The 27,663-nt window shown below is 41.5% G+C and overlaps 1 protein-coding gene across 1 annotated transcript in view; it reads right to left on the bottom strand.

The window, feature by feature from the left end:
• Nucleotides 1-27,663, bottom strand: part of LOC126184380 (secreted frizzled-related protein 1-like) — a 403,479-nt gene that overhangs the window by 152,148 nt on the left and 223,668 nt on the right. The gene's annotated exons all lie outside the window — the stretch shown is intronic.

Genomic DNA, 27,663 nt, shown 5'->3' on the forward strand with positions numbered 1-27,663 from the left:
ACATCTATATCTACATTTATACTCCGCAAGCCACCAAACGGTGTGTGGTGGAGGGCACTTTACATGCCACTGTCATTACCTGCCTTTCCTGTTCCAGTCGCGTATGGTTCGCGGGAAGAACGACTGCCGGAAAGACTCCATGCGCGCTCGAATCCCTCTAATTTTACATTCGTGATCTCCTCGGGAGGTATAAGTAGGGGGAAGCAATATATTCGATACCTCATCCAGAAACGCACCCTCTCGAAACCTGGACAGCAAGCTACACCGCGATGCAGAGCGCCTCTCTTGCAGAGTCTGCCACTTGAGTTTGCTAAACATCTCCGTAACGCTATCACGCTTACCAAATAACCCTGTGACGAAACGCGCCGCTCTTCTTTGGATCTTCTCTATCTCCTCTATCAACACGACCTAGTACGGATCCCACACTGATGAGCAATACTCAAGTATAGGTCGAACGAGTGTTTTGTAAGCCACCTCCTTCGTTAATGGACTACATTTTCTAAGGACTCTCCCAATGAATCTCAACCTGGCACCTGACCAACAATTAATTTTATATGATCATTCCACTTCAAATCATTCCGCACTCATACGCCCAGATATTTTACAGAAATAAATGCTACCATTGTTTGTTACTCGGGGATAAAACGTGGCCGGGGAGATGGGCCCACAACCTCCACCACCCTCTCCCTCTTAGTGCTGCGGCGAAGAATCGCTGTACTCTGCCCACTGTCATGCCAGTATCCGGTGCAGACTTGCGCCATAAACTTTACATTTTACTTTTTGAATAAAAGGTGTTCGACTATAAGAGCTACCATCGGAGAAATGCTCCTTCGGAGCACAAGAAAGGCGAATATGCTCGCGTTTAAAAGACTCTGACTGAAAAGTGTGGCATCAGCTGCTTCATTCTGCCTTCCTCAGCACCTTTACAAGTTTTCCAAAAATTTTGGCATGCGAACATATTCGCGCTCTTTTTAACATGGAACTCACTTCTCACTCCCGTAAACTCCCTTAACTGTAACTCACTTACAACCATAGGTCCATCACATACGCATCCACTTCGACTTGCCCATTCAAATGGTTCAAATGGCTCTGAGCACTATGGGACTTAACTTCTGAGGTCATCAGCCTCGTAGAACTTAGAACTACTTAAACCTATCTAACCTAAGGACATCACACACATCCATGCCCGAGGCAGGATTCGAACCTGCGACCTTACCGGTCGCGCGGTTCCAGACTGTAGCGCCTGGAACCGCTCGGCCACCCCTGCCGGCTTGCCCATCCTCGCGCACTCATTCAGCCCAACTGATTGTCATTTTCTGCTTATGTCTCTCCAGCTGTCGCTGTATCCTGTCTCACAGCCACATTCTGTATCATTCTGTCCCACTACTACCGTCTCCTCTCAATGTCAGTGTCTCCCTTTTGCTCTCTTTTACTGCCACTGTTTCAGTCATTCCTTCCCACCGCTGCTGTCTCTTCTTACTGTTACAATCTCTCTTTTCCTCGTTGTCATTGTCATAGACTCTCTCTCTCTCCTTAGCACTGGCCCTCCTTCATTTCACCTTTTTCTTCTCTTTATTCCCCTCAGGGTGGCACTGTCTCCACTCTTTTCTTAGCGCTTTTCTGTCACTGTCGACTGTGTTACACTGCCACTGCATCCCTTTCTTTCACTCACATTGCCACTGTCTCCCTTACTCTTTCCATACCACAACCACTGTCTGCTATTTTATTTATTACTTTTCCGTCTCTTTCCCGCTGTCACAGTCTCCTTCTCTCTCAGCATAGAAAAGAGCGAATGCCTTCGTATGCCAACATTTTAAAAGTGTTGATGAAGGTAGAATGAGGCAGCTGGTAGACCACTTTTCAGTCAGTGTTTTAAACACGAACATATTCACCTTACTTGTGCTCCGATAGGAGCATTTTTCCGCTGGTTCCCTTCTTTGCCTTGCCAGAGCACGGTATTTCGCTCATATGAATAGAACTTTATAGATCAGTAAAATTTTGATAGTTTACGCAGGTGAAATAACGGAATACTGATTTTACACCTCAGGCCGGATTTCATGTGCACAAAAATTTTGCATGTTCTTCAGTACTACAGTAGCGGGGTTCCAGAACCCTTCTGATGACAACGGAAACAATTTACAGCATATTTTCCAAAAGGCTTTCGACACCATTCCTCACAAGCGTCTTCTGATCAAACTGCGTGCCTACGGAGTATCGCCTCAGTTGTGCGACTAGATTCGTGATTTCCTGTCAGAAAGGTCACAGTTCGTAGTAATACACGGAAAGCCATAGGGTAAAGCAGAAGTAATATCTGGCGTTCCCCAAGGAAGTGTTACAGGCCCTCTATTGTTCCTGATCTATATTAACGACACGGGAGACAATCTGAGTAGCCGTCTTAGATTGTTTGCAGATGATGCTGTCATTTACCGCCTTGTAAAGTCATCAGATGATCAAAACGACTTGCAAAATGATTTAGATAACATATCTGCATGGTGCGAAAAGTGGCAATTGACCGTGAATAAAGAAAAGTGTGAAGTTATTCACATGAGTACTAAAAGAAAAGCCGGCCGTTGTGGGCGTGCGGTTCTAGGCGCTTCAGTCTGGAACCGCGCGACCGCTACGGTCGCAGGTTCGAATCCTGCCACGGGCATGGATGTGTGTGATGTCCTTAAGTTAGTTAGGTTTAAATAGTTCTAAGTTCTAGGGGACTGATGACCTCAGATGTTAAGTCCCATAGCGCTCAGAGCCATTTGAACCATTTGAACTAAAAGAAATCAGCCAAGTCACACAAATCTGAAGGCTGTAAATTCAGCTAAATACTTAGGGATTACAATTACAAATAACCTAAATTGGAACGACCACATAGATAATATTGTGGGTAGAGCAAACCAAAGACTGCGATTCATTGGCCGAACACTTAGAAGGTGAAACAGGTCTACTAAAGAGACTGCTTACACAACGCTTGTCCGCCCTATTCCGGAGTATTGCTGTGCGGTGTGGGATCCGCATCAGGTGGGACTGACGGATGACGTCGAAAAAGTACAAAGAAGGGCAGCTCATTTTGTATTATCGCGAAATAGGGGAGATAGTGTCACAGACAGAATTCCATCTGAGGACGAACGCAATACAACTGTTCCACATGGCCACCGTTCATATGAAGGCTGGCTTTAAGTACGTCTCCTCATCGATGCTCGTACACGTTCAAAACTCCCAGACGTGTTCTGAACGGACTTACAATCATCCACAATGCGTTCCAGTACTTCATTGACACTATCAACAAGGCTGGAATACCTCGAAGCTTTTAAACATCTGTACACAAAAAAATCCCACAAGTTCATGTCCAGGGACGTGTGAGACCACGCTATTGACGACTCACGACCGATACACTCGTTGTCAAAACGCTGTTTATCAGTACTTAGATATCTGGAATTATAATAAAATTAAACGAGGGTAGTTTATCACTTTGTAATTTACGCCTCTCTTGAGGTGTATTGAGCCCGCATCTTGTGGTCGTGCGGTAGCGTTCTCGCTTCCCACGCCCGGGTTCCCGGGTTCGATTCCCGGCGGGGTCAGGGATTTTCTCTGCCTCGTGATGGCTGGGTGTTGTGTGCTGTCCTTAGGTTAGTTAGGTTTAAGTAGTTCTAAGTTCTAGGGGACTTATGACCACAGGAGTTGAGTCCCATAGTGCTCAGAGCCATTTGAACCATTTTTGAGGTGTATTGAAATAAACGTAGCCTTTGAAATTAACATTGTTGTAATACTGACATGACGGCACCAGTGCATACATCGTATGGTTCATGGACCTATGTTTATTAGGATTATTTGCTTGTTTCATTTGTAACTATAATAGTCAAACAGCCTGTATAATGTAAAAGCTTTTGTAAACAAGAAAATTATGAATATTCTGTTATATTAAAGGACAATGAATAGTATTTGTAAGAGAAATCCTCGCTGCAGTATGATGATGTGGTAAGGCCCGAGATTGTTTACAGTGAGACAAATCATTCATTCAGGCGGTATAGCTGGTTTCAGTTTTTCCTTCGGTGGTATGACTTTTTACTGTTGAGATATTAAAGTTGCTTTTCCGTTACGTGAGCACTTACGCCAGTATCTTCAATTTCGACGTTGGTGGGATGACTGACAAGAGTACCCGTATTTCGATCTTCCACAGCGAAGCAGTTTTGTAAGACCGAATTGATTATTCCATCTTTCTCTTTGTCATCTTCTGTTTTGGTGCCAATATGGTCACTGAGCGACTGAGTAGCTAATTATGGTCCATTTACTGATTTTCTTAGGATTTTTGAGTCTAGTATGCAAAATTTCACTTCAAGTTTCACCGAAAACATCATCTGTTCACTTTTCTATATCATCTCTTCTCGTGTCCATTGGTTTCTCATCTTCTTGCAACTATTTAATTGCGAATAGCTTACAATCTCTTAGCATTACCTTTACATTTTGTTATGTTCTCAGATTTTTGTTTAAATGCAAGTTTCCTCCCAATATTCCTAAGCTAGATTGCTTGCACTTTAATTTTTTATTGTACTGTTCAGATTCGTTTTACAGCTTGATAGAACTCATTCTTCAGATGTCCCTATTAAATAATTAATACTCTTCCTCTAATTAATATGTCTTACTTTTTACGAAAGCTTTTTTACTGTCTATTTTCTCATTAGCATTCTTCCTGTCTTCATGATTGCTTTATTTCCTGTTATTGACGTGTTATTGATCCATACTGGCGTTCTGTCTGAATGAATATTTTTTAACGTAGAATTTTTGCAATTTTAGGGAGATTTTTCAAACCTCTTTTGTTAAATGGAGTACTAAGTCAATCCTTCATAGTCTTGCTTTAACTATTGCTTTTATCCTTGCATTAGACTTCATGATTCCTTCCAGATACTCAAAATTTGTACGCTTAATGACTGTATACCACTTATCGATTCGACTCAAGATGCATCATTGGCAAAGTTGTGACACAACCCATTAATGAATCCTGTGTCCTGTTGAGCATAAAGAAACGTATTAAACAAGCTTGTACGCGGAGTACGTAACGTCAAACGAGTGTGTGTGAGTTCAGAGAAGTTGAATTAGAGCCCAGCCACAGAATAGGGAGTATACAGAATCGAAATTCAGTTGAAACCATGCGCTAAAATTTTGTGCGCATGCGCGAGTCTGCCACATTGAAACCGAGTTAATAGCTGTGCTTAATTTATTAATAGTGCATTTTAGCTGCTGGGTTCACGTACAAGTAAAAAATTGTTTGATGTACTGGAAAAATTAGAAACATGTAAAGAGCAGTAGTAAGAGAAAAGACCACACAGGAAAGTAACGAGCGATTCACAGGAAGCAGCTGACAGCAGTATACGAGAAAAATGAGTTTTACGATTGTCTTGCTGTAAACCGTAAAAGCTCATTAAACTGTAAAAAAATACCGTATGTAAATAAAGTTAAATCAACTCTTGTGGTTAGTTTTTCGGTAGAGGTTCTCCCTTTCTTTTAAAAAATTAAAAATGACTTGTTTCACAATTGCGCGTCTTATTGGATCCTGAGGAAAATAACTGGCATATAAAACTGATTTTTGTCGTGTCTTATAGTTTCATATCGCCAGCGGCCTCTCTGCAGTGGTAACACCGGTTCCTGTCAGATCACCGAAGTTGTCGGACTGGGCTAGCACTTGGATGGGTGACCATCCGGTCTGCCGAGCGCTGTTGGCAAGCGGGATGCAAGCAGCCCTTGTGAGGCAAACTGAGGAGCTACTTGATTGAGAAGTAGCGGCTCCGGTCTCGGAAACTGACATATGGCTGGGAGAGCGGTGTGCTGACCACATGCCCCTCCATATCCGAATCCACTGACGCCTACGGGCTGAGGATGACATGGCAGCCGGTCGGTACCTTCATGGCCTGTTAGGGAGGAGTTTAGTTTAATATCAATACCCTAGAAAGGAAATACGAATAATCCGCTGAATTACAAAGTCATATAATTAACGTCGATTTCGTTTGATTCTGGAACATTTACTGTGTTCGGATATATATGAATAACCTCGAAGAAAACGATTTATTGCTTAATAGCCAACAAGGATGCAAAATGTATCGTTCTTGTGAAACATTATTAGCTCTTTATTCACACGAAGTAATGAGTTCTGTCGATTCGGGATCTCGAATTGATTCCGTATAGCCGGCCGGTGTGGCCGAGCGGTTCTAGGCGCTACAGTCTAGAACCGGGCGACCGCTACGGCCGCAGGTTTGAATCCTGCCTCGGGCATGGCTGTTTCTGATGTCCTTAGGTTAGTTAGGTTTAAGTATTTCTAAGTTCTAGGGGACTCATGACCTTAGAAGTTAAGTCCCATAGTGCACAGAGCCATTTGAACCATTTTTTGATTCCATATTTTTAGATTTCCAGAGATCGTTTACACCGTTCCTCACAACTGTCTTCTCATCAAATTGCGTGCCTATAGAGTATCGTCTCAGTTGCGTGACTGGATTCGTGATTTCCTATCAGAGAGGTCACAGTTAGTAGTAACTGACGGGAAGTCATCGAGTAAACCAGAAGTGATGTCTGTCGTTCCCCAACGAAGTGCTGTAAACTCTCTCCTGTTTCTAACCTAAGAGGGCGCGCTGAAAAGTAACACTTCCGACTTTTTATGTGAAAACTGGTGAAGCTTTTAAATAAAACAAATGTCATTAACATTCTACGTCTTTATTCTTCATGTCCACATGTTTGCCACCCTCTTCCGCTAGAGCGCTCCGAATTGTAGCGTGTAACATGGAGGTGTGCGACGTAACTATGTCGGCGCATGAAAAATGGCGTGCCGTAATCGAGTTTCCAATTCGAAAAGTTCGTCCACACATGTAGAACCCTCTCCTTTAGCATGACAGTGCCAGACTAGACACGATCTCTGCGACATATGCAACAATCCGACGCCTTGAGTTCACTGTTATAGATCATCATCCATTCAGTCTCGACTTGACCCCATACGATTTTCGTCTCTTTCCAGAACTTAAAGAACACTTTCGAGAACTTCACTGTAATAGTGATGAAGCTGTGCGAGCAGAGATGAGATTGTGGCTATGTCTACAATGTCAAATCTTCTACAGTGACGGTATCGACAAACTGGTCTCTCGTTGGGAGAAATGTATTCGTCTCCAGAGTGACAATGTTGAGGAATGAATATGAAGACGTGAAGAAGATGTTGTAGAATGTTAATAACGTTTGTTTTATTTAAAAAGCTTTGACATAAAAAAATCGTAGGCATTACGTTTCAGCACGGCCTCGGATATACATGACTTAGAAGACAATCTGAGCAGCCGTCTCTGATAGTTTGCAGATGATACTGTCATTTACAGTCTAGTAAAGTCATCAGAAGATCAAAACTAATTGCCAGCTAGTATTTCAACCTAGCACCAGTGTAAGTAGACTGTTTAGGTTTTTATATTGGTAACCCCACGTAGCGCTCTGTTTGAAAATCGCTGACTACGCTGTGTGCAGTCTGTGGCTGTTTGGACTCACATTGTTGGAATATTCGCTTGTGTAGCGTTGGGCAGTTGGATGTGAACAGCGCGTAGCGTTGGGCAGTTGGAGGTGAGCCACCAGCAGTGGTGGATGTCGGCAGAGAGATTACAGAGTTTTGAGAGGTTACTATTAGCGGTCGATCTGGACGTGTGTCCGTCAGAAAAAGGAAATTTGTAAGACTGGAGATCATGAAAGGATATATATACGTTCAAGACAGACCATATATAAAACAATTGAAGATGTAGAAATGACCACATCAGCTGCAGACAAGAAGAAGAATACTATAAAGTCTGTCGCAGCACATTCTCTACTGGACGGACCAGCAGTCTTCTGTGGATGCAGACTGAACTTCAGCATTGATGTCAATGATTCTTTCACACATGGCAATGGATGGCTAACTGTCGCAATTGTACGAGGTGGATCTGGAGTTCCAAACGTATCCGGCCTGGAGAGCTTCGTGGACCGTGATGTCATCGCATACAGAACCTATCATGTTACTGAAAATGCAAATAAAGACTTCGGCAAATCAACCTATATGTCACCCTCTCCCTTTACCTTATATACACGTAATAAACGTAAGCTATCATGTAATGAACGGTCCTGTGATATATATATATAATGACTTTTGAACACTATTAAGGTATCTCTATCAAATTCTTTCATTTGCTAACTATGGCTATCAGTAGTTAATGCCTTCAGTAGTTAGAATCTTTTATTTAGCTGGCAGTATTGGCACTCGCTGTATTGCAGTAGTTCGAATAACGAAGATTTTTGTGAGGTAAGTGATTCATGAAAGGTATAGGTTATTGTTAGTCAGGGCCATTCTTTTGTAGGGATTATTGAAAGTCAGACTGTGTTGCGCTAAAAATATTATGTCAGTTTAGTGATGATCAGAATAAGTAAAGAGAGAACTGTCTGAGTACGTTCAGTTTTGCTCAGCTGTCTGAAAATCAAATAACCTAAGAGTTTTTTCAGCACTGTCATTTTTTACATACAAAGGGGAAGTTTCACCGGTAGAGGAAGGTAAGATACACACAGACAGGGGGAAAAAATATGGAAACACCGGGATAAATACAAGCTTGAGCATAAGGCAGTATCTGACTGCGAACGGTCCTGTGAAATGTCCTCAAGCCGCGCTGGGTATCCGCGCGGTCTCAGGCGTCTTGTCACGGTCCGCGCGGCTTCCCCCGTCGGAGGTTCGAGTCCTCCCTAGGGCATGAGTATGTGTGTGGTCCTTAGCGTTAGTTAGTTTATGTTACATTAAATAGTGTGTAAGCTTATGGACCAATGACGTCAGCTGTTGGTCCCATAATGCCTTACCAAAAATTTCCAAATGTCCTCACACGTTGCAAGTATAAGTCGTGGTCATTACAGTGTCCTGTGTATTTGTGAGTGCATAATGTTGGAGCTAAGTGAATGCCAACGTTGGCAAATTTTTGGTGTTCATATGGTGGGCATTTCCGTAACCAAGGTAGCCGAAGTGTTTGGTGTTTGAAGAGGCACCGTATCGAAAATATATACCGCATACAGGGAAAGCGGAAAAACGTGATTTGCTAAGTTACAATTCGAACAAAATTGTGAATAGAGTCATCGTGACAAACGGTCATTGGAAATGATTGTGACGAAAGTGGATGAAAACTGCAAAAGTCGCTGCAGAACTCGATGTCGCACCCGCGAGCCCTGTCAGCACCAAAAAAAAAGCGAAGGGAGCTCCAAAATCTGGGAATCGCAGAGCGAACTGCCATTTCAAAATCACTCATCAGTGATGCAAACATCCGTAACAGGAAAACGTGATGTCGAAGCCATAAAACGTGGCCTATGGAGCAATGGAAGAAAGTGTTTTGGTAGGATGAGTCTCGTTTCACAGTTTCCAAATTCTGGTCGAGTTTACGTCTCAAGAATGAAACATGGAGGAGGTTCGGTGATGATTTGGGCAGCCATATCGTTGTATTACATGGGATCCACTGTTACTCTGCAAAGCTGTATTATTGCAAAGGATTATGTGACCATTCTGGCTTATCAGGTACGTGCCATGGTACAATGTTTGTTCCCCAACGGGGAGGCTGTGCTCCTAGGTAGAAGGCCCTTTGTTCACACAGCTCGCATTGTCCAGGACTGGTTTTGTGAGCACGAATATGAATCGTCGCATCACCCCTGGCGTCTCAACGTTACTGAGCCTTTGTGTTCTGCTTTGAAGAGAAGGGTGCGTCATCGCTATCTACCTCCATCATAGTTATCTGAACTTGGCACTATTTTATCAACTTTTGGATGTTGCAGTTCTTCTTATTTCTGTGTTTGCTAAGAACAAAACTATAATGGTGTCTTGCATAAGGCGGAATTCTTCTCCAATTGGAACTATTTTTCAGGATGAATGGAGTAAGACTACACTGGAAACAAAACAGGACCTGTGTTTATCAATTCTGCGGCGACTGGAAGCGATTTTTCATGCCAGTGGTTTTTCTACATCCTATTAGGCACGGTAATGTGCTGCGTTTTAGCTGTTTCAATATTTTTCTCCGCTCGCTGTACGTCGTGTAGTGATGCGTCGTAGTGATGCAGTTCACAGGTTTGTTCTCCCTGTCAAAGACACCAGAAAGCAGAGAGAGCACCCCGTAATCAGGCCACAAGTGGCCCATCGGTACCATCCGACCGCCGTGTCATCCTCAGATGAGGATGCGGATAGGAAGGGCGTGTGGTCAGCACACCACTCTCCCGGTCGTTACGATGGTTTTCTTTGACTGGAACCGCTACTATTCGCTCCTCCGTTGGCATCACGAGGCTGAGTGGACCCCGAAAGATGACAACAGCTCATGGCGGCCCGGATGGTCACCCATCCAAGTGCCGGCCACGCCCGACCCCGCTTAACTTCGGTTATCTGACGGGAACCGGTGTATCCACTGCGGAAAGACCGTTGCCAAAGACGCCAAACCATAGTGGTATTCCAAGTAAATACGATGGTGGAATACGATGACGAATTAGCTTCTTTCCTTGTTTATATTCATCGATAATCTGCTGCGCAACGAACAGTCGTGTGTGACTGGAAAAGAGCGCAGGCCACTACTGTTTCGAAAAGGGGTAAAAGACGGATGTCCCAAACTACACATAAATATCTCTGACGTCCGTCTGTTGCAGGATGTTAGATCACGCCTGCCGGAGTGGCCGAGCGGTTCTAGGCGCTACAGTCTGGAAGCGCGCGACCGCTATGGTCGCAGGTTCGAATCCTGCCTCGGGCATGGATGTGTGTGATGTCCTTAGGTTAGTTAGGTTTAAGTAGTTCTAAGTTCTAGGGGACTGATGACTTCAGCAGTTAAGTCCCATAGTGCTCAGAGCCATTTGAACCATTTTTTGTTAGGTCACATTCTGAGCTCCAACATTTGGAAGCTTCTGAAGGTAATGAAGCTTTTGTCAAAGGATCAGCACGGATTGAAGAAAACAACATTAGTGTGAAACACAGCTGGCTTTCTTCATATACAGTATCTTGCAAACACTAGATGCAAGTGAACAAGTGCATTCCGCCTTCCCAGATTTCGGAAAGTTGTTCGACATTGTACCACACTGCCGAGTAACAACCAAGAGAAAATCATACGGAGTATCTTCACAGATATGCAGTTGGTTCAAATGGCTCTGAGCACTATGGGACTCAACATCTTTTAGGTCATAAGTCCCCTAGAACTTAGAACTACTTAAACCTAACTAACCTAAGGACATCACACACACCCATGTCCGAGGCAGGATTCGAACCTGCGACCGTAGCAGTCCCGCGGTTCCGGACTGCAGCGCCAGAACCGCTAGACCACCGCGGCCGGCAGATATGCAGTTGGTTCGCTGAGATTTTCACTAAAGGAACCTTGTTCTGCACAGCGATTGCTCAACAAAACGAAAGGACCAGCCGACGTCTCCCAAGGAAGCGTAATAGGACTTATAATTTATTCATAAATCATATCTGTCAGAGTGAGCAACACTATCAGATTGTTATCTGACGATGCTGTTGTCCACGTGAAAGTGTCGTCGTTGGACTAAGAAAATGCAGAAACACTTGGACAACGTTTCCGTTTGGTGTGACGAATAGCAGTAGCCGTTGAATGAGGATAAATACAAGATAATACTTACAACAAAGAGGCAAAAAGCACTAGTGTCCTAATCCAAAATTAGTGACTGACTTCTGAAAAATGAACCTGCGAATGTTTATACAATCGTTATAAGATCGTAAAAAACTGGGTTGCAATAGGAAACACATATTAAGCAAGTATACGTGAAGCAGCGTTTGTACATGCTGCTTAAGATGGGCTACCACATGTAATCATGTATTTTACGATCTGAGGACATGATTGTCTAAAAAATCGGCGGTGCATTCTCCATATGTCCTCCACTGATTTTGTAATAGGATGCTAGCGGATTCCGTATCATTGTTGTAGGTATCATCTTGCAGTTATTCTCATTCAAAGACAACTGATATGGTGGAGGAGGAGGAGGAGGAGATTAGTGTTTAACGTCCCGTCGACAACGAGGTCATTAGAGACGGAGCGCAAGCTCGGGTTAGGGAAGGATGGGGAAGGAAATCGGCCGTGCCCTTTCAAAGGATCCATCCCGGCATTTGCCTAAAGCGATTTAGGGAATCACGGAAAACCTAAATCAGGATGGCCGGAGACGGGATTGAACCGTCGTCCTCCCGAATGCGAGTCCAGTGTGACAACTGATATGCATCACGCAAAACGAAAATGTAGGATTTTGCAGTGCGTCCAGAAGTACGATGCAAAGCTCCCGCGGACATGCACGCATATCCTAAGAAACTTTGCATCGTACTTCTGAACAACACAAGCACTGCAACATCGTATTTACCCGCCAACACTGGGCGAGTGACTTCAATTATAATGTCTCCCGTGTATGGGAATATACATAATATATGTACGAATACATGTTATAGACACATGACTGACAACATATGGAAGTTTGGGGTTGGCCATAAGCTTGCACGGACAGGCTACTGCTAAGGCGACCGATCGCGATAAGCAGGAAATCCAGGTTCTAGTCCCTCCGGCACAAATTTTCAATATCGTCATTTCTTTATACAGCTAATGGTTGTCTATATTGGCAACTGCGAATACATCTCATGTAAACGAAAATGTTGCCCAAGTCTTTCTGTATTTTCTTAACAAAGGTCCAAAGACGATACTTTTGTGTAGACAACAGCATCGTCAACGAGTTGTGTGATACTGTTGTTCACTGTATCAGGTAATTTTTACGTATAACTGAGAAGTCCTATTAGCTTCCTATAGATAATTGCCTAAACAATGGAAACTGGTAATTTGCTTTATAATTTGCTATCAAATTTAATTAAAAAGTACGTCATCTTGTGTAAATGTTTAGGGGTAATACTAAGAAGCGATTTGAGTTGGGGCGAACACACAAAATCAGTATTAGGGAAGGCGAATGGAAGACAGATTTGTTGGAAGTTTTATGGGAAAATGCGATGCAACTGTAAAGGAAAGCTCGTGCGAGACACTCCTGCGATGAGTATTAGTGTATTGTTCCAGCGATTGGAGTCTTTATGAATTAGTCATGAGTACAGAGATCGATGGAATTGAGAAACGCGCTGCTAGGAGTGTATCTGGTTGGTGTAGGCCATACCTAAGTGTAATAAACGCTCGGGGCTCTTCAGAGGGGGACTCTGGAAAGAAAGAGACGTAGTTCTCGCGAAACCCAGCTGGGTAAATTTAGAGATACAGTATTCGAGCAACAGCTGTGCTACCTCCACCGTATGCCTCGTGTAGGGACCATGGGAAGAAGGTAAGAGAGTAAGGGCACGTACAGAAGCATATAGTCACTCACTTAACAGAAAATCACTAGTTTTGGAACGCAGTACGCTTCTCCACGCACTTTACAATGGCTTATGGGGTCTACAGGGTATATATAGAAGCACGGGGTTGTTTATTGGGTGCCTATACAGCGTAATTCGGAAGCTATTGAAAAGGCTGTATATGTAAGGATAATTGATCATTTTATATCACATAATTTGATATCAAATGTATAGTTCGGCCTTAGAAGCCGTTTAACAACTGAAAATGCTACATTCGCTTTTCTCTGTGAGGTACTGGATGGATTAAACAAAAGGTTTCGAACGCTAGGCATATTTTTGATTAATCTAAGACGTTTGATTGTGTTGATCACAAAATATTGCTCCATAAGATGGACCAGTATGCAATACGAGGAGTTGATCACAATTGGTTCACCTCTTACTTTAACAACAGACAGTAAAATGTCGTTATTCACAGTGTTGAGAATGGCTGTGACGTGGGATCTGATTGGGATACGGTCAAATGGGGGTGCACCAGGGATCAGTGTTGGGGCCAGTCCTGTTCCTTATTTATATAAATGATATGCCTTCTAGTATTACGGATAATTCTAAAATATTTCTGTTTGCTGATGACACTAGCTTGGTAGTAAATGATGTTGTGTGTAACATTGGCTCTGTTTCAGATAGTGCAGTTCATGACGTAAGTTTATGGCTTGTAGAAAATAAACTAACAACGCTAAATCACAGCAAGACTCAGTTTTTACAGTTTCTAACACACAACTCAATAAAACTCGACGTTTTAATTTCACAGAATGGGCATGAGGTTGGTGAAACTGAACAGTTCAACTTTCTAGGTGTTCAGGTAGACAGTAAACTGTCGTGGAAAGTCCACGTTCAGGATCTTGTTCAAAGACTTAATACTGCTATTTTTACTATTCGAACGGTACTTGAAGTAAGTGATCGTTCGACGCAAAAATTAGTCTACTTTGCTTATTTTCATTCGCTTATTTCGTATGGTATTTAATTTTGGTGTCACTCTTCCCATTTTCAAAGGATATTTTTGCCTCAGAGACGGGCAGTTCGGGCAATAAGTGGTATAAGTTCGCGAACCTCTTCTCGACCCCTGTTCACTAGTCTGGGTATTTTGACATTGGCCTCTCAATATATATTTTCTTTACTGCCGTTTCTTGTTAACAATACTAACTTATTCCCAAAAATTAGCAGCGCTCACTCAGTTAATACTCGGCAGAAATCCAATCTGCATTTGGATAGCACTTCCTTAACTCCTGTTCAGAAAGTTGTGCAGTATACTGCTGCATCCATTTTCAATAAGCTACCACAAGAATCCAAAAATCTTAGCAGTAACCCACGCGCTTTCAATGGAAGCTGAAGAGTTTCCTCATGGGTCAATCCTTCTATTCTGTTGAGTAGTTCCTTGAAAAATTAAGCTAATTCGCATGTTATATGGTTGATTTCGTTTAATTAAAGTTATGGCTTGACTTTTTTTGGGTTCATAAACATTTCATTTTATCTGTTATTACTTTTATCCTGTAATTTCATCTACTGACACGTTCCATGACCTTGGAGATTTGCTTCTCAATTTGGTCCTACGGAACTAGAAGTGTAAATAAATAAGTAAATATTGAATTTAACTGATGAGAGAAGAAGATATAAAAATGCAACAAAGGAAGCAGACGAAAGAGAAGACAGGCTTCTAGGAAATTAAATGGGTAGAAAGTGCAAATTGTCTAAGAAGGAATGGCGAGAGGACAAATGCCGGGCTGTAGAAGCTTTCATAAGAAAAGGGAACATACATATCATCTATAAGAAAAAGAGAACATTGGAGAAAACAGAAACAGCTGTGTGAATATCAAGAGCTCAGATTGGAAACCAGTATTAAGGAAAGAAGGGAGAGCTGAACGGTTGCAGGTACATATAAAGGAGTTATATAAGAGAAATGAACTTGAAGGCAGTATTATAGAAAGGGAAAAGGAAGGAGATAAAGATTAGATAGGAGATATGACACTGCGAGCAGAATTTGACAGAACACAGAAAGATATAAGACGACAAAAAGCCCCCAACGTAGACAAAAAAAAAAAAAAAATGGTTCAAATGGCTCTGAGCTCTATGGGGCTTAACATCTGTGGTCATCAGTCCCCTAGAACTTAGAACTAATTAAACCTAGCTAACCTAAGGACATCACACACATCCATGCCCGGGGCAGGATTCGAACCTGCGACCGTAGCAGTCGCGCGGGTCCGGACTGAGCGCCTAAAACCGCTGGACCACCGCGGCCGGCCCAATGTAGACAACATTTCCTCAGCACTGATGATATCCTTGGGAGGTACAGCCATGACAAAACTATTCCACCTGGTGTGAAGGACATACAGTGTGAGACGGTGGAAATATAAGGAGCAGTGAAACGAAAACGAGACACAGGGAAAAAAGTAAGTAAAACGTTTATTATTTCAAAAATAATCGCCATAACTGCTACTACATTTATCCTACTGTGAGACAAGACCGCCAGTGTCTTCATGGAAAAACGTTTGTGGTTGCCTATGGAACCATGTCGCCCGAACACATGTTACCAAGGTTGTTTCGACTACGCTGAAGAAATTTTGCTGGAAAGCCCTCCATACATCCCGATCTCTCCACATGCGATTTCCACATTTTTGGTGCCCTGAAGAAAGACGTACTGAAACTGCTTTCTTAAAAATTTTGCTTAAACTGCTGAGTGAAATTGAATGCAAGTGAACCTACTTTCTCTTTACTTATTCTTATATTGTCAGTACTGATCCACAATATTCTAGCGCAACGCAATCTGACTGCTCAAAAAAGGATAAGCAGACTTCAAATAATTAATTCAGAAGAATGGCCCTGAATGAAAAGAAATCTTAACAATAACCTATACATTTCATTAAGCACTTACCCCAGAAAAATCTTCATTACGCGAACTACTGCAATACAGCGAGCGTCAATACTGCCAGCTAAATAAAAAATTCTAACTACTAATAGGCATGTGGTTAGCAGAGGAAAGATTTTGTTGCAAACCAAATAATGTATTTTTTACCTTATTAATGTGACACCCGGTTCAGACACAAACATAAATCGTCATTGACGTCCATTACAAAGGTATGTAATCATGAATGATATTCAATGTCCAGGTCGAACATGTACAGATCGTTAGCCTACGCTAACACTTCAGACCTCTACCCTCCATCAATGCTGACTTCTCACATCTAACATCCATCACTGCTGGCCGTTCACCTCCAACTGCCCAACAGCTGCTGGCGACCAATTTCGAACTGCCCAACACTAGTGGTGATTAACTTCCAATAACGAGTCCGACCAGCCACAGAGTCTCTTACAAAGAAAGCGCAGTCAGAGATCCAATGCAAAGCGCTACACAGCGCTGCCAACACAGAAGCAGCCCATTTGAATTAGTTATTTGAAGTCTGGTTATCCTTTTTTGAGCAGTCAGATTGCGTTGCGCTAGGATATTGTGTGTCCGTGATGACATGATAAGAATAACTAAAGAGAAAGTAGGTTCACTTGCATTCTATTTCAGTCAGCAGTTTAAGTAAAATTTTAAATAAAGAAGTTTAAATACGTGGCCGTAAGTTTGCTTCGGACGAAGAGGTGCACGCCTGGGTACAATCACCATGCCGTAGGTAACCGCAAACATTTTTTAATGAAGCCATTGACTGTCTTGTCTCACAGTAGGATAAATGTGTTAACAGTTTTGGCGATTGGTTTTGAAGTAACAAACATTTTATTTATTTTTTCTACCTGCCTTATTTTCATTTGACTGCCGTTTATACTTTCAGACTTCAAGAGGAATGTAATAATTACAGTCCCAGGAAAGCAGGAGGTGACAGGTGTGCCTAATACCGAACTATCAGTTTAATAAATAACACTTGAAAAATACAGATGCGAATTATTCTCAAGAGAATGGAAAAAATGGTAGAAGCCGACCTCGAGGGAGACCAGTCTGGGTTCCGGAAAAACGTTCGAATACAAGAGGCAATACTGATCCTACGAATTATCTTAGAATATAGATTAAAGAAAGACGAACCTTCGTTTATAGCTTTCGTAGACATAGAGAAAGCTTTTGACAGTGTTGCCTGGAATACATTGTTTGAAATTCTGAAGGTAACAAGGGTAAAATATAGGGAGCGAAAGGTTATGCACAACTTTTACAGAAACCAGACGGCCGAGCCAAAGAGCATGAAAGGGAAGCAGTGGTTGGGAAGGGAGTAAAACAGGTTTTACAGGAAGCCAAAGAAAAATTTAGAAAAGGAATTGAAATTCAGGTGGAAGAAATGAAAACTTTGAGGTTTGCCGATGATGTAATTCTGTCAGAGACAGTAAAGAACTCTGAAGTGCAGTTGAATAGAATGGACAGTGTCTTGAAAGAATGATATGAGATGAACATTAAGAAAAGGAAATCAAAGGTAATGGAATGTAGTCGAATTAAATTAGAGGATGCAGAGGTAGCTAGATTAGGAAATGAGAGATTAAAAGTATTGACAATTTTCAAGAAAGATAGCCGGTCTCTAACGGTTTATATCGAACGTTCGTCACGATGTCGACAACACAACTCTGATGGCGCAAATTATGGTAAATGGTTAGTCCGTTGCCAGGGGAACATACTTTATCGTTTTAGGTTGTGAGTGACAATGAGTGAAAGCGTTACAGTTTCGAGTGCCGTTAATCTCACATGGCGAAATGTAATTTCTCGGTTATGTAGTGTGGAAAGTTGTTTGAAATGTTGTTGATACTTCGGATTGCTTCCAAATGAGGATAGCTGGAACTGTGTAGAATGAAAGAAGAGGGTGCTGATTTTCCTTTGCAATTGTACTGCGCCCATTGTCACAAGAGTCACACAGCACCTTAAAGAAAGAAGTATTCCAACATGAATTTGTGAATCATTTTGTTGAATTTGTACCATCAAATGACCCACCCGTCCACTCACAGGACATCAGAACAGTAGTCGAAATCTGTCAAATCGTCGATAAAAACAGAAGGGCGTCCAGGAGGTGGGGACGAACTCTGCTTCTTCCAGTACCTATATTTCCACAAAATGAGGTTGCGTGGAAAAATTGGCTCTCCTGATACTCTCCACATATATCTGACTGACATAACAAGCTGGTGGCAAATACGAGAAATAGTGCATGAAAAAGACGTGGCCGACGATTAAAGTAAGTTACTACATTCGTTTGCAACAGCGGTAGCGTTCTCGCTTCCCACGCCCGGGTTCCCGGGTTCGATTCCCGGCGGGCTCAGGGATTTTCTCTGCCTCGTGATGGCTGGGTGTTGTGTGCTGTCCTTAGGTTAGTTAGGTTTAAGTAGTTCTAAGTTCTAGGGGACTTATGACCATAGATGTTAAGTCCCATAGTGCTCAGAGCCATTTGAACCATTTTCGTTTGCAACTAATCGTAATTCAATAATCGTTCGTCTTTTGTCGTTGCTCTGCTGAACGCTGTGAACGGTATCCATAACTCGCGCCACCACAGTCGTGTGGTCGACATAATAGTCGCATGTTCGATATGTATCGTTAGGGATCCGCGCGTTCCATAGGCAATAATTCTTGGAAATTACCAAAGTAGTAGATGCGCTTTGCTATTTGGGCAGTAAAGTAACAGACTATGGCTGAAGTAGGTAGGGTATAAAATATAGACTGGCAATTAAGAACAGGGTTTCTGAGGAAGAGAAATTTTTAACATTGAATATAAATTTAACTGTTAGGGAGTCTTTCCTGAAGGTATGTGTTGGGAGTGTAGCCTTGTACGCAAGTCAAACGTGGAAGATAAGTAGTTCAGACAAGAAGAGCACAGAAGCTTTAGAAATGTAGCGATGCAGTGTTACAGAAGAATGCTGAAGATTAGATGTGTAGATTGTGTAACTAATGAGGAGGTTATGAATCAAATTGGGAAACAAAGAAATTTTTAGCATAACTTGACTAAAAGAAGGAATTGGTTGATAGGACACATTCAAGGACATTAGTGAATCGTCAATTTACTATCGGAGCAAAGTGTGTGTGTGTGTGTGTGTGTGTGTGTGTGTGTGTGTGTGTGGGAAGGGGGGGGGGAGGAAGAGGGGGGAATTACAGAGCCAGGATAAGAGTACAGCAAGCAGGTTCAAAGAGACGTGGATTGCAGTAGTTATGAGGAGATGAAATGGCTTGCATGGAACAGAGTAGCTTGGAGAACTACATGAGACCAGTCTTTGTTCAAAATGGTTCAAACGGCTCTGAGCACTATGGGACTTAACATCTGTGGTCATCAGTCCCCTAGAACTTAGAACTACTTAAACCTAAATAACCCAAGGACATCACACACATCCATGCCCGAGGCAGGATTCGAACTTGCGAACGTAGCAGCCGCGTGGTTCCGGACTGCGCGCCTAGAACCGCTAGACCACCGCGGCCGGCCGAGTCTTTGTGCTGAAGACGAAGATGACAGTAATACTAACAACAACAACATCTGTACCTTGTACTACCTAAGCACGATATTATTACACTTGACCTTCTGTGGCCGTTATCGGAAACACGAGGTATCGTTACAGTAAAAAACTGCAGTGGTGACTAAGGGAAATGCTGTCAGATCAGTTGTGCATATAGTATCAAGTGGTTCAGTCTGTCCTCATCAAACATCGTCAGTAGCGCAGTACGGTATTCATAATCATGAACATCCCTTAGAGTGGAAAACAGAGGAAGGTGTCGTGAAAGTGGACACATTCAGATGAAAAAGAGCTGTACAATTTTGCCAGGAGGGGAAAAACCAGAATCATGTACTTCTAGAGAAAGCAGTCCTGCAGGTGGCCAAAATGGTACCGAAGTCAGAAAGAACAGTAATATACATTTTGAAAAACTTTAAGAGAACGAAAGAAACTAGGGAAAAAGTTAAAACTCCTGGAAAACAAAGGCGCTCTAGAAAAGTAGTTTCTCTACATGACTGATAAAGTACTTATTCGAAGAAACCTTTGGAGTATTGTGAGCAAAAGAACGTCATCACAATGTTAAGAAAGATGCTTTTATTTCGAAAACGGATATGAATTTTACGGGAGAAAAGGAAACATTACGGAAGATTAGGAAGAGGTGGGATTTTGTTTCAAAAAATGGGGAAATAAAAGAACTATCCTAACAGAACCTTCCAACATAGTAGCAAATCGTGCGGAATACTTGAGAGCAATCAGAAATAATGGAAAGGGACGAAATAAACCAGTGGTATTCTCTATCAAAACGTGGGTGCATACGCATTATACAATGAACATTATACCATGAGGAAGTTCCGGATGTAATAAGTAATAGCAGTGCTGGCCAAAGAACTATTGTTGTCCACGCTGGATGCGAAATAGGTTTCATAGGAGGAACAAAGTTAATTTATGATCTTAAACGTAAATACCGAGATTATCACGATGGTAAGAATGGAGATAATTATCACAAATGGTTAAAAGAGAAACTGATTCCTAGCACCCAGCTAGTAGTATCGCTGTTCTTGATAACGCTACGTATTGTACGGTTCAGATTGATAAAGCCCGCACTGCTGCAACTCGCAAGAAGGATGTAATGGAATGGGTTATTCAGAAGATCAGTTTTAAACCCAGCTTAAAAAAGAATGAATGTTTACAAATTGTTCCTTATAATAAGCCAAAGCCAGATTTTAAAAGAAATGCTGTTTTAAAGAGTAAGTGACATACTGTTCTCAGTCTCCCTATTCGAACCCTATAGAGCTAATCTGAATAAAATTAAACAAAAAATTACAGAAGAGACGCTTCTTCCATTAGTTTAAATGCCCTAAAACAAATATTGAAAGAGTCTTTATTTAAGATAACTCAAAATGATTGGTCAAAAGCTTGCGAATAAGTAAAAGGAATTGAAAATGAACATTGGCGCAGACATGGGTTAACGGAAGATGCAATAGATATAATAATCGATGTTGGTCTGGAGAGTGAAGATGAATATGCAGCACATGACGACGATAGTGATATGGAAACTGACACGGCAGATGAAACTGAAACGGATTCGAATGAAACAGTTTGCACCACATGAAGAACTTGGCGCCTATCGTGCTGATCATGATAAGCTGACCGAAGCTCCATCACTCACAGGTGCGTAGTATTATGGTTTAGTAATATCTTGGCAGAATTGTTTTGATGTGGATTCGTTAATGTAAACATTCGTGTGTGAACAGTTGTAAATGTTACACTGAACAGTTTAAGTACACAGTTACGAATTCCGAATAATAAAGGCAAAACAATGAGCGAGATTCAAAAGGCAGTGGAGAAATAACTTTAAAAAAAGCTAATGGAAAATGAGACTTCATAATGCCTCTAAAGTCGCTTCATAGAGCTTTACATAGCAAGTAGGCATTAACATTTTTAAGGGACTTCTACATTCATAACGTCGCTTTTTGTGAGTAGCTGTCTAAAAGGACTACCATAAATCCACTCGCTATTTATCACAGGTAAAATCCAGGATTGAACACACAAATATATCAGTGGAGAACGTCATAAATATAAACCGCATCTGTATTAATTAAAGACAAACCAGGAGATACCGAATCAGGTATATTCCAAATAAAAGACAGTCTCTGTTGCAATATTTATTGATTAATAACCCGTTTCTCGCTCATAGCGCATCATCAGATTGACTTCAAAAGGCAGCGGAGGCTCATTAGTCAGAATTAAACGATGGAATTAAGAGCGCGAAACGAGTTATTAATCAATAAATATTGAAAAAGAGACTGGTTTTTATTTGGAAGGTGGAACCACTGTTGCTGTAGCAGGTCAGAGCAGAATGGAACAATTTGTACGAAACTGGTATGCCGTGTTGACAAAATAAAAAAAAGAATATATATCGTAATTGATTGCTGTTTACTTTTTTATGTTTGGAGTTATGTTCTGGCCACAGCAATATGGTGTGCACAAGAACAGATAATCAAACCTGCGAATAACGCCCATGACGTATTGTTATATACGTGATCAATGTGACAAATACACTGCTCGCCACTAAACTTGCAACACCATGGTGGCGGTATGCAGAAGACGCGAAACTGGCACAAAGTGAACTGCATGCTTGGATATGCAGTTGATTAGCACTTCAACATAGCTGCAAAAAGAAGGTAGCAATAACGCCATATGTTTTATTTACACAAGGAAAGATTACGCAACAGGTTTCTCATTCAGAAACGCCATCTGAATGTTGATTCCCTTCACTTGATAGATACATGCTTCCATCTATGAGGTAGGCGGCTATTCAGAATTCGCACCTAACGAATTATGGAAAGTCTTGGTCGCGTTCATCAAGGCATAGCTCTGTCTCCGCTGCTCTTTGTTACCGTAATGGATACCATAATGCTCGAATTACCGTGGAGAGTGCTATAAGCTGATGATGTGATGCTTGCGACGGGTACAATGGAAGGTCTTGAAACTCAAATCCAATAATCCACAAAGTTTATCCTCCGTTTAAACATCCACAAGACTGAGTACCTCGAAACGATTCCATATCCTAAAACTATACAAATTAATGGAGCTCCACGAACCAAGGTGGACTCATTTCGATATCTAGGTTCCCGATTACAGAGTGGCAGCTACATGTGTCAATGGGGATGTACGAGCAAGAATCAAAGCAACCTGAATGAGACTCAGAGGTGTCACTGGTATTCTCTGTGATAAGAAAACGCGTACCCACCTAAGGTCAAAGATATACCGCAGAATGGTGAGACCTGTTGCATTATGTAGTATCGGGTATTGGCCTGCACCTAGAAGTGATAAGTACTCATTACACGTCATGGTAATGCGGTTGCTGAGAAGATCATTAGGCATTTCCCTTCTCGACAACATCAATGATACAACAATCCAACTACCAACTATATCGAGTGACTCCAGTCAAAGAGAAAAAGCACATCATACGGGCACCATCCACTTCAGATATCAGCTCAGTCTATGATCTCATTTTTGAAGGCGGGAGACAACGTGGAAGACCTAAATTACAGTGAATATACTCTATAAACGCAGATCTGAAATCAGGAAGCCTAAATCAAAAGGAATCGTTGGGCCAATAGAAATGGCGCGTGCGTTGACCAAAAAATGGACACCGTTCCAATGCGAAGGCGCGAAGTAGAAGAAGAAGAAGAAGAAGAAGAAGAAGAAGAAGAAGAAGATGATGATGATGATGAAAATAGATATATGAAGCCTAGTGGCAAACTGATTGAACATAGAGAGCAGTAGTGGAGAGAAAAACAAAGGCCATCACCAGATGGCGATGGCAACTGTACAGTGTATATAAGACTATCGAAAAATATAGCCAACAGGAGATTACACACGGAACATCGATCATGTACTATACAATTTGAAAGCCGCGGAGTAACCATGCAGGCATAGTACTTAAAAAAAGAAGAAAAAACGTTTTATGTAATGTACATACACTGTTAGGCCAGAGTATTAGAAACTGCTTTACTCATATTGTGCTGTATGTGCGTCGAGATAGACACTGTATTTTCTACTTTGGTTCTAATTTTAGTTTTTACTTTAACGCATTCTTCTGACTACTCAGTCATTATTGCTGGTGTTAAGTTTATTTTATTCACTGATTTATGGCATTTTATTTCATGGCACTATGATTTTACTGATTACACTTGGCCCTGAGTCACAATATTTTCTGCTGCAAAGTTGGGTTCAGAATAGCATAATGTTAACTGTTTTATTATAGCGTGCCTGGTATTTTTAACAAGTTATTTTCCAGTTCATTCCGTTACTTTACGTTTTAACATATGCGGTACATGTGTTTACGGTGTGTCTCATGTTTGTCCTTCTTTTAATTTGTGATTTGCGGATAATATGTGTATAAAATCCCAGTCTATGTTACTTTTGCCTGCACTGTTTTCGAAACTATTTCATTTCTACGCCTACGTTGTAATTTGTATGAAGCTATGTCACATTCCACGATCACATTGTAATTATTTGTGTACGTAAGTCATATTATTTCGGTGTTTTTATATCTTTCACGTTGTTATAATTTACGTCTTAATTGATACCTGAGCTATGGTTAGTAATTGTAGCAGCTAACATTTCACATGATATGTTTATTTTGTTATATTATTTACTTTTAATTCTGCACATTACGTAAAATCTTTTCATGAAGTACTGTGCTTGCAAGATTTCTCCTTGGTTTTCAAATTGCATAGTACATAATCCATGTTCAGTCTATGACCTCCTGTTGGTTGCATTTTTCAATAGTCATTTATGCTCTGTATTAGTTGCTAACGCCATCTGGTGATGGTAGTTGTTTTCCTCCGCACTACAGGTCTCTATGTACATACAGTTTGGCACTGTGCTTAATATACTACATGTGCTATTTTCAAGACCTTGTTTGCTCACTGCTGTGCGGCTGTATGGCTCGGTCTTGTATTTCTTTGTAACTATTGATGCAAAGTGTGATCATTATGTATTTAATTCTTCTGTGGCATTACATATTCTAATACCTTCTTTTTATTTTTAACACAACAATGTTCTATTTATGAGGTATCAAAGCGCATCAGTGAATTAAACTGCGACCTATATTTTCCACAATTCATTAAGTGAATGTTGATTGTTTGTAGAAGACTATGTTATGCCTTGTGTAAGAAGGGAAACCGTTTTCCGGTACGTGTCGCATTAACCAGCACCATCGTGGCCTATGGAGACTGCAGTTTACCGTTCCCCGATATTGGTGTTCATGTTAGTCAGGATGCTTGCGACTGCCATTCGAATATGGAATCGATGTGTTCACAAGCGACTAGCGCCTGAAAGGACAAACATATTCTTCTTTCGGCCGTTAACCACCATACACCCATGTCAAGTTCCTCAAGTCAGCAGGACAAGTAGCTACACAGACAGTGCGACGACATCTGGAGCACCATGGACTGTCAGCGCTGCAGATAATGGTTGCTTATAAGTTCGGAAACTATGCTGAAATTCTCCACGATATCAATCACAAATAGTATGGAAGTAATTTTACAGCAAAGGCAAAGGAAAAGTCATTATGTTTTTCTAATCCTGTCAGTCATCTCGCCTTGTAGGATATCAAATATCAGGAATAGCCTACTGATAGTAGCTTTTACATGATATGGAATAGTATGCCGGAAGTTGCTGTTTTTGTTCTTCTCTTTCATCATGAACGCAATACCGCGATTCGAATGAGAAAGACTATCCAGCTCGTTCAAAGAGTGTATCAAATAAACTATTAATTTAATATCAAGACAGTTCGTTTCCGAATATCTAACCGAGAAACACAAGGCCATCAACAGCAATTGAAGTGCTGGGTACAACGTCGAATAGTCGTGGGGGTTACTGGTATTTCGCTGAGCTAATCTATAATATAAATTGAACAATGAGCTCCCATCTACTTGTGTGCTATTATTATTAAGCTGGCTACGTCACAGATCTATATACACTTCGCAAAATTCCGTGACCAATATGTGTAAAGGAAAATACATAAAAAATATTCGTTTGCTCAGGAAAAGGCACACATAGTATTGCAAAAAAGTACAGAAAAGCCCAGGGTGACGTGTCCTACAATCTAAGCACGACATAAAACTGCGTTCAGGATCCGCATATAGCCTTTTTCCGTATGCAAAATTCCGATATACTGGCAACTTGTCTTCCATACTACAGCAACTACTCATAAGCGTACGAAATCTTTATAATTTCTCTCGTTCAATGTGTACTGAGCTAATTACTACGTTTGTTTGACTGTGGAAACGTTTCAATTCCAATAAAAGCTTAACAAAATGTGAGATGTACAGATATTATAAAAATGTGTTTGGTTATTGTTAGTCATCACATAGATTTTCGTGTGTCTTGTATGACTACTAAAAGTAAAGCTAACTGAAGTCGAAATGAAAGGGTGGACTCGACTGCGCTAGAAGTTTAATTAAGTTAGCGGCTTATCTCAGTACCGCTGTCTCTGACATTACCATCTCCCCCTCCGTCTGTGAAAATTTATTCAGTTCCTATCAGTAACTAAGCATACAGATTGAATGAGTAGTTCTTGCGTTGTCACTGTATTAATTTCCAAAGATGTAAACTCGAAATGTCAGTGCTTGCGAGGTTCGTCTCTACTTTTAGATCGCTGCTGACAGTTACACAACAGATTCAGCATTCCGAAAGCAAACTTTGAACATTTAGTTACATGGAGGTAACATTAAGACAAATTTCCGGAAGAAGTGCTCGATTTAAATTTGTTGCTGTTTTAGTTATATTCGTATATGACGCCGATGGAATTAAAATAGTAACTGCTGAAACTGTAGTAGGAGTCCAAGACTTTGATGCATCTACACACAAGCATACTAGCATATCTAACCAATTATCTGCTGAAGTCAAGGGTGAGTTAGTGCCTTAACAATCCACGAGATTAGTTTGTCTTAGTGCTATGAGAGTAGATGCTCGAAATGTCCACCTCTCACACGATTACAAGCTTAGCACGCTACCTGATCTCTCGCTGTCAGCTACCAAATCCCTGCTTATATCGACACTGTCAAGGCGACAGTGTCGATATAAGCAGGGATTTGGTAGCTGACAGCGAGAGATCAGGTAGCGTGCTAAGCTTGTAATCGTGTGAGAGGTAAATCTTTGCAACGAGCTCTTCATTGCTTTTTATCTCCGATCTGTACACTTCCTCTTTGAAGAAACCCTGGAGAAAGAAGTCCAGTGGTGTCAGGTCGGGGACCGTGCTGGCCAAGGAACGTACCGCCCCTTCCGGTCCATGTAGCTGGAAAATTGTCAGCCGTCCATTGTCGCACTCGTAGTCATGAATGTGCTAGAGCATCATCTAGTTGATACCATGGGTGTTGTCTTGTCTATAGGGGCATATCATCCAATATTGTTGTAGGCACACCTTCTAAGCAATGCAGGTAAACAGCTACCCCCCTCCCCCCCCCCCCCCATTCTGTCCTACAGTGTGAATGGGCCAAACAGTGTATCACTGAAGATTCCTACCCATATGTTAACACTGAATCTGGGTTGGAATGAGGCGGAACGAGTTGCACGAGGGTTCTCATCAGCATAGATGTGTAAAATGTGTCTGTTCATAACACCATCTCTTGTGAACCCTGACTCGTCATGCCATAAGACGTGGTTCACGAAATCTGGTTGGTCATTAATCATCTGTGATAACCACCGACAGTATGCGAGACGATGTCCATGATCTTGCGGGCTGGCATTTTGTTGAGCCACCCATTGTTATACCAGAATACTACACGATCAACGGAACGCTGGAAACACTGCTTAGTGAACATCACTTGTGGTACCAAGTGTGATGAGGAAATAACTGAAGTTCTAGTCAGTTAGTAAGGAACCAACAAATCACTGACTTTTCAATT

The sequence above is a fragment of the Schistocerca cancellata genome, chromosome 4 (genome assembly GCF_023864275.1).
Source record: "Schistocerca cancellata isolate TAMUIC-IGC-003103 chromosome 4, iqSchCanc2.1, whole genome shotgun sequence".
Lineage (NCBI taxonomy): Eukaryota > Metazoa > Arthropoda > Insecta > Orthoptera > Acrididae > Schistocerca > Schistocerca cancellata.